The sequence below is a fragment of the Astatotilapia calliptera genome, chromosome 3 (assembly GCF_964374335.1).
Source record: "Astatotilapia calliptera chromosome 3, fAstCal68.1, whole genome shotgun sequence".
Lineage (NCBI taxonomy): Eukaryota > Metazoa > Chordata > Actinopteri > Cichliformes > Cichlidae > Astatotilapia > Astatotilapia calliptera.
The window spans coordinates 64,560,020-64,574,938 of record NC_137424.1 but is presented as its reverse complement, the minus strand read 5'-3'; the positions used below and the strand labels follow the sequence as shown (position 1 = coordinate 64,574,938).

The 14,919-nt window shown below is 38.5% G+C and overlaps 1 long non-coding RNA gene across 1 annotated transcript; it reads left to right on the top strand.

The window, feature by feature from the left end:
• The first annotated feature begins 12,143 nt into the window (after positions 1 to 12,143).
• Positions 12,144 to 14,033, top strand: LOC145422455 (uncharacterized). Its single transcript, XR_013903740.1, has 2 exons — positions 12,144 to 12,635; positions 13,058 to 14,033. It is a non-coding gene; the product is annotated as an uncharacterized LOC145422455 (long non-coding RNA).
• The last annotated feature ends 886 nt before the right edge of the window (positions 14,034 to 14,919 follow it).

Here is a 14,919-nt window from a genome sequence, read left to right as displayed (position 1 = left end):
AAACATTCAAACATACCAGTTAGTTTTGTTGTTTGTCAACATGGGTCTCAGCTATTTCCAAAGCTGCAGACCTCATAGGAAACTGCTGTTATCACCACCATAGCTTCTGGTTCCTGTGCTTTTCACAGAATCATGATGTCATCCTTAGACTCCCTCTGCGTTGTCGATGGAGCTTGGCACGCTCCCCTCATCCTTCAGGTCCCCGTCTGTTGTCCACAATCTCCTCTGTTGGCCTCTGGAAACCCCCCGTGGCACAGCTCTCATTCCAACGCAGTTTCATGGTCCTTGCTGTGGCTCCAAAGTCTGATCTCATGATGGGCCCCAACCAGCTCGACCTTTGACCTCAACCACTGCCTGGGCTGTCAGCTATGCCTGGAATGGTTCTTGCTTCTCACTGGCCTCTTAAGATTTCTCAGGAGATTACTGCTGCACCTGTATTTCCTTGCTAGGAGGGAAAACTTCTATTTGGAGAGCATGTCAACAATCATCAAACAACATTCTTTAGTTCAGTGAACTTCACTTATAGGCCATCAAAGCCTCATCTGAACATGGATGCACCACTTGCATAGGTTTAATACTTGTAAATAAACGGTTAATCACACAAATCACTGCAACAATAATAGAAAACATTGTTTAATAAAAAACATTTTTTAATGTTAATCCTTGGACCCCTCCTCTTGACGCATGGACACACCCATGCGTCAACTCACCAAACCTGGATTCCTGTCTTAAAGAAAAAGATTAGCTAGATCATATCCCAGGCAACATCAGGGCATCTCCTCCCCAGGAGCAGCACCACCCTGGACCTATAATCCTGCAACAAAAATGCTAGTGTGTTTTGCATATTAAGTTTGCTTAACACCGGGCTCTCCCAGGAGCCTGCATACACACCATCATGGCCTGGAAAACAAGATCTGGAAGTGAAATCAAACTACATACCTGTAAACAATTGTATCATAAGAACAATAAGCATTCAACATCAGCAAGACAAGTGTCATGTGCAGGTTTTCTCAAATCAGTAAACTACAATTATTTTCATAAGTCGCCTCAGACATGGATCATCCCATGCACTCAGTCAACATTAACGTAATCAGCGACTGCTCTTAAGCAAAGTCACTCCACTCATATATTATTTATGGGCTCAAGAGTGGCCAGCAAATGAGCCCATATTAACTATTCCATAACACCGCATCTCTTATTTGTTTGTCTCATGTCACTTGTCCGCTTCTGCTGAATCTTGTACATGCAGTCTCAAAAAACAAACATTAGCAACACACATTGATTATCCTGGTGGGCAGGCGTCGGCCAACCACATTCCAGAGGTGCCATAAAAACACCATAAAATCAACCATCCATTGCTGTGGAAAATATGTTATTCATATCATCAAAGTAACCGTCACATTTTCCCAAAAACACAATGTAACAGCATCACCACTCATAACCGGTAAACACAGTTTTCCTCACACATAAACCCAGAAATGCTGTAAGAAAAGAAAATGCAAATATTAGCGCTTGCGCAGGCGTATGCATATTTATTCACAGCTCCCTCTGTGAGCAACACAAGCCTATGAATAACACACCTGATAAATGCACAGACACAGAAAATGGCATTTAAAAGGTTAAATCATCATGCAACCTCGAGTGTTGCTGTCATCTTTCTGCTCCTGTAAAAGGAAACACATGGGTTCATCTGCACCTTTGTCAGGTGGGGGTTAACTTCACACAATCATGTTCAGTCAGTCAGTCAGATATTTTAAAATTCTTACTCATTCACTCAGTGGTTCCTTCTTTTGCTAATTGTGGAAATTATCATCGCATTCGTTTCCACGCTCAGCAAAACGACGTTATTTCAAAAAGAAAAATAATTTAGACTGGATTTCCTCGTTGAATCCTTTTTGGGGGGGACTCTCATTTCCTAATTGTCCCAAATAAGTGGCTTTCTCCTGAACCCATTTTAAATGTGGAGAAACTCACTTGCAACAATTTTCTTGACGATGTGTAACGCTTTTAATTCCCGACTTGCAGATCTGCTCAAAGAAAAGAAATTCACAAGCAAAATCAGTGCTTGTTCAAAAATGAAAAATAAAAAATAACAGAGATTATCAAACCAAACTCTCAGTGCACTGTGAAAGTATCAAAATAAAAAGGCCTTGTTAAGTCATGACACAAACTCCTCATCATCTTCACAACAGGAGAAGAATCATTAGCTAGATTCACTCCAAACCAACCATCAGCTGCACAACACACAACATAAGCCTAATATGTCTTATTAGCTATGAGTTTAATCACCCGGTCTGTGCTCTTCACTCATTTAGGCCACACACCCATTTTATTCAGTTTTCCTTTTCCCTTCATCATAAAACATGTGACATGCTGTCATGCACTTCACAAAAGAAGTTTGTTCTGACGTATTCAGAGTTGTGTATCTAAATACAGGATTCACTCGCACATCAAAACAGGAAACTCAGTGTTTTAGAGTCTCCACTCAACACACAACAAACTCCAACACATCTCATTCACTCGTGCTAGAATTCAGTCACCTTTCATTAATCTAAGAACGATCAACTAATTTGCATATCAGCTATTAACCCGCTAAGTTGACAGGACGACAGAAATGCATGTTCAAAATAGTATCACAAAAGACAATTTCCCTCATACAGTAAATTACTTGTGCTGCATCAATCAAGCAGGAAGCTATATTAACAACTAAATTTATTGTCTGATCACTGGTTGGTCAAACCAGGATCTTTTTTCCCACAAAAGTTAAACTGTTGTCCTGTAACCTAGAGAGTCAATTTTTTTTATTGGATAAATTCAGTATTTGATAACAAGTGTCTGCTAAATTGACACTATTTTAACACTGATGAAAGATAACAAGCATGTCTGTGGAGCTGCATCTCCAACAGAGCATGTTCTGTGCTATGAGTTCCACTGGTCTTTGCATCACACGAGGTGACTTGGACAAGATGATAAACAGACTCACGCTTAAAATGTCTAATCTTCATGAGTTATTTTGTGTTTGTATTAGTAGGGTTAAGGCATGTTCTGTGTGATTTTGTATATGTTTGTATATGTTTCAGACTCCTTCACAATTTTCCAACTTAAGCAGTCAGTTTTCTTTTTCCCCAGGTTTGCTAACCCAAATTTTGATTTCCCACATTTAATAACAAAATTTGTGTTCTCACCACTCTCACTATTGTCCTCTGCCACTTCAATAGTCCAATAGCAGGCAGTTTCTCCTTCAGCTTTGTCCTGTCCCTCCTCTGATGCGGTTGACTTTGTGCTAGTGTCTGAAGTGCTGCCGCTGCCTTCTTGGGCGCAGGGCGTGTTTATGATGGAGCCTTTCCCACCACAGCACTGGCACGTTGAACGCATCATGAAGGGTCCATTTCTTTCATGTCGCTAGCCAGCATGCTAGCTTGCTGGCTAAAGTGGCTTGCCCGAGTCACTCAGTCCTTTCTGAGCAGTTCAACATGCTGCCACCGCCATCTTGCTCGCCCCTCTGTGGAATTCATCCAATCAGACAGGAAGATGGGTTTGCTTTCTTCTGCTGCTGCTGTTTGTCCACATTGCTGCTGCTTTGCTGGGACTTTTTGTGCTCAGGACTTGCTGCTGTCTCTTTATCATGTTATTGCTTTGGAGCTGCATTCCTTATCTTCAGGGAGGAGTGAGCTCGCTTGTGAGGTTGAGAAACACATGGCACTGTAAATAAGTCAGCCAGAAACTTGGCCTGCATGTTTCCAATGATGTTAAACTATAACTTTCTTCCGACCGCTGCATGTGGAAAATTGATTCAGGTCTGCTTTTCACCTGAAAGTGACAAACTAAGACATTTCATTATTATCATCGCTGCTTAATCAACACACATCTCTCTCTCTCTCTCTCTGTCTGTGTTTGTGTGAACAATCCTTTCTTAAAAGCATAAAATGACATTGTAGTTGTTTTTCGGCTGATCAACACGAAACCTTTTTCCCATGATTATTTTTCTTCGTCTACAATGTAATTTTTGTCTCTTTTTCACTCTTTTTTTTTTTTTTTCGTTACAATAGCTGGTGACCTGCAGAATCACCGCTCTCACTCACAATCAAAGGCAATTACTTTTGCACAGTGCACAAAAACACTGTGATGTCAGACACATTCACACTCACTTTGTCATCTGCATAAATAAATCATATGGCTGGAGATATGTGCCATGGTGATCCATAGGCATGATCACACATTTATTTAATTATTTTCAACCCAACAAAACAAATAAACAAAAACATGATGCTGATGTTATGAACACTCTACACACAAGTCAAGATGCAGGAAAACTGCTCACGGAAACGCTGCACACTCCCTGTTTCCCTCTCTTTGAGTAGTTCCCAGACAGCTCTTGATCTGATAATGTGTAGCTTGCTCATCAGCTCAGAAAAAAAACTGCAACGCAACATCACACAGTAGTTGCTCTGCCCACAGCGGCAAAGTCTTACACTTTCATATTCAACACAGCTCCTCCATCATGTACTTTTAGATGTTTCATACAGGGTTCAGCATATTAGTTGTTTTCACAGGTGTGCTCCATATCTCAACAATGGCTCATAACAAGACGACAGTCTTTCACACAGGTCAAGTGCCTCTATGCACTTCATTAGTTTAAATATTTACCTATATCACTTCACCTCACATGTCATTGTACTGAATTTAAGCAACCACAAGCTTAATGTAGATTACTTTTAACAACTATCCACCTCAATTAAATCTATGGTCTGGCACACAGGCTGCTGTCGATCAGGGCAAGCTAAAGAATAAACATTGTGTCAGCAAGGGGTGGGGGGAAAGCCATTCACCAGAGCATATCTTAAGTGCTGCTGGTGTGGGCTGGCCTTCTCCACAGCTCTCCAAGGCTGGTGTGTTTTCTGAAAACTTCTAACATTTGAATCTCTTCCATTTATAAGCCTGCGATTAACCGCACGGCTCAGGTCCGTGTGACCGCGCTCGCGTGAACCCGCGCAGCTGTGGAGCCGTCGCTCTCTCTCTTTTTTACATAAATACTTTGTGCTGCCAGGAGCAAAGTCCAGCACAAACGTCTGTCTCCCTCCGACTCACTCTTGGTTGCTTAGAAACCCATGATAACAACAACAGTCGGTGTCACAGACCACATGTTCTGCTCCGCACACACTCACACAACAACAACAACAAAAACGACGATGACAACAATGACAACAACACAAAATAGGCCTATTGTCCAGCACAATCTGGACCCCGCGGAACTTCTCAACACCCCACTGAGCGGTGGAGAACTCACTACAGTACCCCACACAGCGGTCTGTATTGTGTGTGTGTGTGTGTGTGTGTGTGTGTGTGTGTGTGTGTGTGTGTGTGTGTGTGTGTGTGTGTGTGTGTGTGAGATCCAGATGTGACCCTGTGAAGACTCCCCAAAGCTGGTGCCAGGAGTCTAGCGGTCCATCTGAACAAAAGGCTCTTATACTTAAACAGATATACGTGTGCTTGCTATACCATAAATCAATAAGAAAAGATACGACCTCTCCTAGGAGGTGTGATCTACGCCGGAACACTCTGTAGAGGGAGTGAACGCACTCCCCCTTCATGCTACACAGAGCTGTTACAGACCTCCTAGGATGAGACATTCTTTCAATCTACAAATGATTATACACCTCTAAGCATATATGGTTAAATATTTCTAAGCATAAATGACAATCAACAATACAAATCTAACACATATAGCACCCAAACCTTATCAACAGCACTGCCGATATAGCGATGATGGTGTAAAAAGCCCTCTGTTTTGATTGGTCAACCCGCTCCCTGTTTCTACTCAATTCCTCTGGCCGTGGGAGGGCACAGAGAACTGAAATGCTGTAGAAAGACATGACAGTTAGGGTGAAGCCTATGATACAAAAGAACATAATCATTTCAGAGCTAACCAGATAATATACAATAAAATTAAGCAAGTATAGGATGCAAACGTTTCCAGTGCTGATGTTTCTGATCCTGATCCTATTTGCCTGTCTTATAAAATATTATCCAATGTGTTAAGACTACATCCTACATAGTCCTAATGTATAAGAACCCAGTTTATATAACTAGACAGTTTAGAAAGTTTTAACCCAGAAGAATTGTTTTTTGCAAGATTAACGGTTTCTAAATATTAAATCTAAATAGTAAATGTACTGTAGAATAAAACTTGTGCACAACTCAATTAAAAAACTTAATTAAGAACTAAATAAATCATCTACCTAATCAAGTACCTCACCAAAATGTCTTCCCAGTCATCCTGTTTCAGTGTCTGCAAACAACCAGACGCCTGTTCACTGATGTCTGATCAAATATTAATCTCTAAGATAGGTGTGTGTTGCTTTTTGGTTCCTTTTTTGGCTGGTATTTGTTGGGGGTTTTTTGGCAAATCAGACAGTCAGATGTATTCTTTCATGCCTACGGATTCAAATTGCAGGGTCAGGAGAACCACTGTTTGAATAAAACATCAATCACCTCTACTGAGCATTTACAAAAACAAAGCATCATGAAAGTGAATAACAAACACACGGTGTAAACTATAATAAGAATGGTGAATGTATGAATAAAACATGCATATCAGGACTTGTATCAATAAAATAATTTCCCAAAATTATTGAATAAGTCTTACATCATCAGTCATTAACAATTTCCATCGTTGTGAATAATGCTGAATTTGTGTGGATCATTTGGTCAGTCGATTATTCTGAAAATGTGGAAGTATTCAAATGGCTCGTAAGTGAAAAGGTGTGGATGTAGTCACAGCCCAGTGCACATGTGCACATGGCTGTATTTTTCCATGCGACTAATGATTTGTACTACATTTCCACCATCCACCAAGATTTTCCACCAGAAATGGTGTTTTTAAACAAAATATGTAGGTAAAATAAGTCATAAAAAGTAAAAGCTATACTTTTAAATATACTACAAAATTTCTTCTTGAATTAAGTCATCTGTTTCACTACTCATTACAATAACTTTGCATTACTGCCTAACATGTCCGGAGATGCAGTGTTAGTAGTTTTTATGCAAAAATATATACAAATGTTTTGCACGTCACTGTTTGAAATTTTCATTATGACTTAGAGGTACTTTAAAAAAAAACATTCAAAGTCTTCATCAACGTGTCTTGTTTTTCTGCATGGTGAACAAACAACAAAGGTAACACCCAAGCAGATCAAACCTGGGGTCCGTTCTTCGTACCTCGCTTACTACATCCAAGATCAAATCATCGCGCTAACTTTGAGCTCGCTATTCCGGTTCTCCGAACACATCTGTTGTTGACGATTAGTACAGCTGGATGAAGTAATGTGAGATCACTGAGTGGCTTAACAGGGGCTACGCATCGATAGTAGAAACATTGATCGGCAACCCTCTGATTGGTCGGCGAAAATGTCGAAGGAGCGCGCTCAGTATTTTTCGGCAGCAGAGCAAGAACTCTTGATTGAGGGATTTCAGGAGTTTCAGAGTTTAATCAGAACGCAAGGGAACACTGCAAAGGCTGCAAAAGCAAGGAGAGAGGGCTGGCAGAAAGTTGCTGACAAATTAAACTCGTAAGTAATTTAATAATAACAATAATAATGGAGTGGATTTATATAGCGCTGTTCAAGGCACCCAAAGCGCTTTACAATACCACTATTCATTCACTCTCACATTCACACACTGGTGGAGGCAGCTACGGTTGTAGCCACAGCTGCCCTGGGACAGACTGACAGAAGCCAGGCTGCCATATTGCGCCATCGGCCCCTCTGGCCAACACCAGTAGGCGGTAGGGTAGATTTATCATATCACACTATATTATCCAATATTATATTACATTATATTGTATTATGTTATATTATATCCCCTTTCACATTAGAGCCACAACAGGACCCACTAGAACATGGGAACAAGTAAAAGTGAAATATAAGAATATTCTACAGACTGGTAATATTTATCACTTATATTGCTTTTAGTCTCTTGGAAAGAGACCCTGGAATAATCTGTTTGTTTGTTTATAACAGCAACCAAGAAAAGGGCAGAGCAAAAAAAGACAGGTGGTGGTCCTGCACCTCCTCGTCAACAAGTTGGTTAAGTGAATAATACCCTCACGGGAAAATCGATATCTCTCAATGAGCACACTGTCGCGCTGAGCTAAAGGATCCTGTCTGTCCCGCAATATACGCTGAATTCTGAAAACTCTCCTTATCAATCTTGCACCTTCGCAATGGGTGGCTCGCGTATACGGACAGGACATGGCTGCGACAGGCTTCCCAAATCCACCTTCGCTTTTATAGCCGTGGTCTCTCATCTTGATTACACAAAGTAATTTGCAATTACTACTCTGAAATATGAATTACATCTGTAATAATCACATACATGTAATAGAATGTTAATAGTACATTTCCCTTTTTTAGGAAATGACCTGTATGTATCTGTGTGACATCAATAAAAAGATCAAATACTGCATTGTCTTTAGTTACATTGATGTTATTTATTTATGGTGAAACAGTGGTGGAATATCGCTGTTGCTTTCGTATAAATGAAGCGGACATACCTGCGTGGCCGCGATCTAATCCTGTTTACATAAAGTAAACCTGCTCCCGAGCAGGTTTACGCTTACGGCTCTGTTGCTATGACAGCAAGTCCCGGATGAGCTTCGGAGAACCGAACAATCCAAGATCACGCGAAATCGTCAACAATCAAATCCAGCTAACCTACTTAGCGAGGTACGAAGAACAGACCCCAGGATGGAGAGAAACGATAACAAAGGCGTTCCATTGGATGAAGTTATAATTGTTAATGTGAAAAACATTCTTTCTAAAATAAAAATAAAAAATTGACTTTCGAAAAACAAAACTCTCTAATATTTTTTTGTAATTTAAGAAACTAAAATAGAAAAAATGTGAAAAAATATGCTTAGTTTAATATGTGTTAGTTTGGTAAAAACCTTATAACAGCTTGTCTCATGAGGCATTGATGGATGTTTATATTGAGAGAAAAATGTTAGTTGACTATTTTTTTTTTAAAGTTATGTGATTTTATTGTAATAGTAAATACTTATTTATTATATTGAAATACTTATTTCCTTAAATCTTGAATCTCTGACATACTGTCCAAACAATTACAAATGAAAATGACTACAATTAACACTGAAAATTAAAAATTTGACTAAATTTTATATTTTTAGACAAAAGCTAAACTGGTGAGTCGAATTAAAAATATCCAAATGAAATAAAAAATTATAACTAATTGGAAAATTTAGAAAATATAATAACTCTGATAATATAGTATAAAAATATAATAACTCTGTGTAACCAGTATTTAAGTAAATACTAAAAAGTTAAAAGATCGTGTTGTCATTAAAACTACAATGGTACAGAAAACCAGAAAAATAGATTGATAAGCTGGCTGCTGAACCAGAAGTAGCTTTGAGCTGAAAGATTCATGTTAGTGAATAGGACAACAAAATGTCATATTGAGCCTATCATTGTCTGGATATTTGGCTCGGTTCAATGCAGAGCAAAACAAGGAGAAAATATATTTGAAACAAGCAGAGAGTCTAGAGTATGAGAAGATAACTCAAGAGTGGAACAGTCATTTACATTAGGCACACAGTAAATGCTTTTTACTTTCTAATCTGTATAAACAACCAATAACTGGTCCATGTAACCTGTTTAGGAAAAACAGCACTCTATTTTACATTTGTCTTGTGTAGTCATGTTTATAGATGTGAAGCACTCCAAAGACTTATTTCACAGTTAGAACCTTTTTAGTCAGCATTTTGATGACTCAGATGATCTTTTTCAATATATCTAAGAAGCAGTTGATAATGAAATGAATGAAAATTCTGTGTTTTTACATTGAAATGTGCAATATTCCAATCATTTTTTGTGCAGATGATACAGTTTTTACATCCATGTTTATGGTCTAATTACCTTACTATTTGTATTACACTATTGCAGATTTCCTACTCGGTGTAAAAACAACAGAGGTAACACCAGAGTGCTGGACAGATTAACAAGGACTCAGAAAACATTATCACACATGCTTCAGTGGCCCCAATGACTATGATATAGGTTATCAATGACCTCCAAACCTGAACAATAGTGAGCCCCTTTATTGCCATAATGGTGTAAAAAGACCTCTGCTTTGATTGGTTAGCCTGCTCTCTCTTCCCACCCTGTTCCCCTGGACGTGGGTGTTTGAGAACACAGAGAACAGAAATGCTGCAAAAAAAAAGGTGCCAATTAAAAAGAAACCCACAAAACAGAAATACAATATCATATTGAGTTTTTCGTTGCCCAGAAAAGTCTGAGTGAGATAAAGAAAACTCAGAAACCAAACACATCCAATGCTGATATATTTGATGTTGACCCCTCTTGCATGTCTCAGTCTCCGGTAGGTGATGGGTTTAACAACGGCAAGGTAGCGCTCCACATAGCTAAGGAGGTGGAAGAAATCCTGTCCTCAGGAGGCAACAGTCTCAAAGCATGGCCCCACCAACATCATGTCTGGGAGATTGAAATAGCTGCCAAAAAATAAGATGTTGTACCCCACACATGTAATCAGGTCCATGGCAAATGAGTTATAGAGGAAGGCGTCAGACTGCACTGAAAAAAATGCAATAGGGTGGTTGTTGAATCTGCGTAGAATTACTTCATATATCCAGCATGACTAATTTAAATTTCACATCTAAACATATTTTTGTCTTTTAATTTTCACATATTCTTTAAGAATATTCATTCTTTTAGAACAAATCATGTTGAAAAGAAACAAGTTAGTCGTGTTTTATCCTCAAGCTCCGCCCCCTGGAAAGGAAAAATCGGCTGCACTGTCCGCCATTTTTGTCTCTCGCTTTGGAAAATCTACTACCATCTGGAGTTTTACACTTGAAGGTAAATAGGATTTTAAAGCTAACACACCAGTGAGAAAGAGTGTAGACCCTTTATATATGTGGACTTTTACTGGGGTGTTGTTATTTTACAGGTATGTGGGCTGTTTATCGAAAACCATGAAAGGCCAATGTTAGCTAGCTCCAGTTTGCTAATGGTAACCGAAATTATGCGATAAGCAAATTAGTAATTAACATATATAATGTGAGTTAATATTGTTTGTATATTCTTTCAGTCTAAATTACCAGACTATTACAAACTTGCATCGGTGTCTGTAGTAAGTGGTGGTACCTGCAGTGTCTTAACCATTAAACAAGCTAATGTAGGGCTGGGATATGACTAGTTTGTTGAAACATGTCTGCTGCCAATGTGACTGCTCACACACGGTAACATTACCAGCACATAGCCACAGCCGCTAAAAACATGCTGAAAGGTCAATCTAGCTTCTGTAGTCAGCAGCTGGAAGACTCAACACAGACCCAAGATTCAGTGTAACGGTTATCTAAATGCTGTGTGTCCTGTTTGTAAGCCCAGAAAAAGAAATTAAATAAAATGACGACCTTGAGCTTCAAGCTAATGTAAGCGTAATGCTATAGCATAAAGCAACTAATGCAATGATGACGTTGTTAAATTAGTAAAAATACAGTAAATATATCCAACATGAATCAGTTATATTTTTGGTCTAAACATAATTAAGTCTCACGCCTTTCACTTGTTTTAGAAGGATGTTCAGTCTTTTAAAACCAGTCATATCAAAATAACAGAAAATAGTTACGTTTTCTGTTGAAACTCCACCCCCCAGGGCGTGTTCTGCGAGGGAAAATTCACTGTGGCGGTCCGCCATTTTTTGTCGTTGCTTCGTTTACGTTTGGTGCTGAGCTTTACTTTGTCGAGGTAAACTGAAAACTACATGTTTGAGTGGAAACGAAGAGAACATCCATTAGATGGGGAAGTTTTTCTCATGAATTGCTGTTGAGCAACATAATGGAAAAAACAAGTCATTCCTTAAGTTAACTAACGATAATGCTAGCTTAAGCTGCGGGACAATATTATGTGCATTAGCTTTTTTTCAGTGTGTGCCCAGTCACATCCGCTTGTTTTTTCTCAGTGAATACAGACTAACAAACTCGTGTCCATTTAGTTAACTGGTTGTACCTAAAATGTTTTAGTTAAACAGTTAAATAAGCTAGTTTGCCATGGGGTGGGCTCTGTTGTGGGGGGGGGGGGGGGGGGGGGGGGGTGAAGATTTGCATATGTTATCTCACATTCTGTAAGGTAAATTTTCTGGAAAGGTCAAATTAACTAATTTAACTAAGTATTAATGAAAGACCTTGATGTGTATATGACAATAATAGATGTAGTTTCTGGGTCATTTGGCAGAACTGCAAAATGGCCAGAAGGAGGCAACTGCTGTGATTGCAAACAGGCTTTGGGTGGTATGGAAGTAAGGGCAACTATGGAACTGCTCAGCAACATGGGACCCATAGCTAATAAATAGTAATATGACAAAAAATAACAACTTTGTGTGGATGTAACCTTGTGAGATTTGAGATTTTGACAGCATTTTTATGTGACAACTTCTCTTTTTAGATAAATGCAGAGTTTAAGCGCATTACCACCATGCCACTGCAGTCCAGATTACTCTCACAGATAGATGTGCTATCTGACAAACTCATAAAGGTCTTCAAAAGGCGAGGAGGACAAATAGGAAGAAGACTGCAGAACATTCTGGAGCCCACGGCCCAGGTAAGAAAAAAATAATTTGTGTATACACTCTAGGGAAAATAATAATTTTAACAAAATGCTGCTTGTCACTCTATGCCAGGAGTATGTTGAAAATCACCTGGGATTTTCACAATTTACCATGGGTGCGTTTTTTTTTTTTTCTTCTTTTACCTGCATTAGAACTATGTGTGGAGTTCATAGTTGAACACCTCTCTATGCTCTGACAGTATTCTGCTTCTTTGCATGGAGATTTCACTTCATGCATTACCTTTTTAAGCATTCTGAGGACTCAAATCACATGCTGTAATGAATCCATTTTTGTTCACCTAATGTGTTAATGTTAACATTTTTTGGAATAGTGACACAGATTGAAAAAAGATTTGGTATAATGTTCTTTGACCAGTGTTCTGTTTAATTAAATTTTGGAATTCTGCATTTTCTAGGCCACAGATGAAGCCATTATCCAACGATCTAATAAGGAAACAACCATGGGAATTTACATCATAAAGTCAAGAGATGCCAATGGCAGCCCTGAGGACATCGGGATAGTCCTTGAAGGCCAGAGAGTCTGGCAGGATTTGGATAACTATACCCTAGCAGCTGCAATGCTGTTTGGACTAATGTACACTTTGAACCTCACCTACCCACTGGAAAAGTATACCTTCGAGGTATTATAGAAACTGGTTATGGAGCTCAAAAGGAACAGCCTTTCAAAGAAGGCCCAGGTTCTCAGGACCAGACTGTACGATTGAACAGTTTTCCAGTTATGATGTGGGAACAACATGTTTACCTCTTCGAATATATACCATCCTTTCTTTTAAGCCAGCACTGGTAAAGTTGCAGTACATAGTGAAACTTATTTTTCTGGCACTTTTCAACTTGGGGCCTTTATTACTGCAGTTTTCACTTTTCAAGCCATGGCTCTTTTAAAAAAAAATTCAAACTTTGAATGTCCATTTTTCTCAATGGAAATGGTGCCTTGCACCAATTTCACCAATTTGCAATTTTGTTCCCAAGGTGCACCACTACAAACAGATTGCATCGTCTAGTATTAGTGATTGTGATGTTTAGTGATAGAAGCAAGCCAATACTAATCAGTTTAGGTCTCTTGGTTGTGTGCCTGTGGGTTATAATGTTATTTTAAGTCTCTTCTTTGTGTCATTTTAATAATTACACCCCTGTTGCCATATTACCTTATGGCTCTTACATTTAAAAAACTATTTTTTACATAAGCGCGATGTCATAAGGCCCCACAATGTTGAATTCAGGTTCCAGCAGATAACTTTGAGGAATGTTGTGGAATGTTTTTCAAGAGATGCATTGTACAAATATGACTCATGTATATTTTGGAAGCCTGAATTGAAAGTCCATTTTTACAACTGTGTAGTATTTTCAAAAATACAGGTCATTGTTCAAAAATGTTTTGCTTATTTCTTTGATTGAGAGAAAGTGTACAGTACATACAGTAAGATCAGCCTTAATTTAGTTTTATTTATTGAACACTCAATTATGTATTAGATTATATATTATATATTAGAAATTTGTTATAAAATAAAATAAGCTTACCATAAAATTGTCTTGTCAATATAACACATAGTAGTCCAATACAATTAACACAAAAAGTTCATGTCTGATAAACAAGTGGTTTCTATAAATATTTGACCGGAATGAAAAACATAACAACAACATAAAAAAGTCATGTTCGTGTTACCAGAAAAATGTGTGCAGGTATAACATAAAAAACTAAGGTTAACCAAACATAACTTAATTTCGTGCAACCGCTTACAATAATTTTTTTATGTTTATCCCACTGATTATTTTTTTCAGTGTGGGTCGTTGATGTGGAAGTGGAGTGTTGTTGCCTGAATTGTTGATATCCAAAGTAGAGAACAAGGATGAAGAGGGGAAGGAAGAGGAGGAGATAGGTGATGGAGACAGCAACAAAAACAACAATACTTTCTTTGGATGTGAAACATGGAGTCACAATAGAAGGGATTGAGGAGTTAAAGGATGATGATGATGAGGAATGGAGATGCGGGGAAAAGATAAGGAGTTGGATGACATATTCAAATTCACAGAGACCTGTGAAGAGATGGGAAGGAGGGTAAACAAATATTATGGTAGGTCTTGGAAAGAATATTTTAAACCACTAAAACTAATAATAATCACAGTAACCCACTGAGCCAATTAGTTTTTATTTTAGACATCAATGGTATAGATTGTGGATAGCCAACAAAGTTTCTTACTGAACAGTGAAATAACATTGAGAAACTGCAGTCTGAATGCTTCCTGATGCTTTATAACA